At 46.4% G+C, this 1,466-nt stretch overlaps 1 pseudogene; it reads left to right on the top strand.

Annotated features, from left to right (window-relative positions):
- Nucleotides 1-6: 6 nt before the first annotated feature.
- LOC102435410 lies at nt 7-847 on the top strand (annotated as a pseudogene).
- Nucleotides 848-1,466: the final 619 nt, after the last annotated feature.

Genomic DNA, 1,466 nt, shown 5'->3' with positions numbered 1-1,466 from the left:
CCCCAGCGCTGCTGACACCAAGCCAGGCACTACCAGCAGCGGCTCAGGGAGCGGCTGTCGGGGTGGCCTCACATTGATGGCACCTGCTGCGGGGACAAGAAGGTCCTCCCAACGAAGGTTTGGGGAACAGTAAAATGGTGCAATGTAAGAAACGGATATGGCTTCACCAACAGGAATGACAACCAAGGAAGATGTATCTGTACACCAGGCTGCCATAAAGAAGAAGAACCCCAGGAGTTCCAGTGCAAGGCAGTGACTATGCAGCAGAGGTAACCATTATAGACGCTCTCCACATCGTGGGGGTCCTCCAGGCAATTACCAGCAGGATTCCCAGAACAGTGAGAGTGGGGGGAGGAATGAGGGATCAGAGTGCCCCGAAGGCTAGGCCCACAGCACCGGCCCTATCGCAGGCATCGGTTCCCACCTTACTACGCAGAGACCTCTGGGCGTGGACCACAGTGTCCCAACCCTCCTGAGCAGGGAGAAGTGATGGAGGTGCTGACAACCAGGGTGCAGGAGAGCAAGGCAGACCAGGGAGCCAGAATATGTATCGGGGCACAGACCACGATTCCGCAGGGGCCCTCCTCGCCAAAGACAGCCTAGAGAGGACGGCAGTGAAGGAGATAAGGAAAATCAAGGAGATGAGACCCAAGGTCAGCAGCCACCTCAAGGTCAGTACTGCCGCAACTTCAACTACAGACACAGACGCCCGGAAAACCCTCAACCAGAAGATGGCAAAGAGGAAAAAGCAGCCGATCCACCAGCTGAGAATTCGTCCGCTCCCGAGGCTGAGCAGGGCAGGGCTGAGTAAAAAATGCCGGCTTACCATCTTTACCTTCATCCCGTTTAGTCATCCAACAAGAAGAAATATGAAATTCCAGCAATAAAAAATGAACAAAAGATTGGAGCTGAAGACCTTAAGTGCTTGCTTTTCGCCCGTTGACCAGATAACCAGAACTATCTGCATTATCTATGCAGCACGGGGTTTTATTTTTATCTAAAGACGTCTCTTTTTGGTAATGACAAATGTGTTTTTTCAAGAAAAAAAAAAGCCTGGTTTTTCTCAATACACCTGTGAAGATTTTTAAATTGTTTCATATCTGGTCAAATTGAGATTTTTAAGAACCTCATTTTTAATTTGTAATAAAAGTTTGCAACTTGATTTTTTCCCTAAAAAAAGTCAACAAACTGCAAGCTCCTGCTAATAAAGGTCTTAAATAATAATAGTAAAAAAAGAAAACTGGAACATGGTATCTGGAGATACTCAATTCTGTCTTAACAACTCTTCTGTAAATCAAATTTTAACATTTAATTTTTTTAAAACATCCCTTGGGATCTTCACATCTCACCTCTAAAAAAGCAAAAGGTATTTTTTGTGTACCTACACATCCTGCCTCTCTCCACCTGCCTTTCTCCAGCCCCTTACCACATATTTTACTGATTTCTTCTCACTCATTTGATCACTC

The sequence above is a fragment of the Myotis lucifugus genome, unplaced genomic scaffold, assembly GCF_000147115.1.
Source record: "Myotis lucifugus unplaced genomic scaffold, Myoluc2.0 scaffold_1173, whole genome shotgun sequence".
In the NCBI taxonomy this organism is placed as follows: domain Eukaryota; kingdom Metazoa; phylum Chordata; class Mammalia; order Chiroptera; family Vespertilionidae; genus Myotis; species Myotis lucifugus.
The sequence above is the reverse complement of the archived record's forward strand: the minus strand, read 5'-3'. Positions and strand labels throughout refer to the sequence as shown.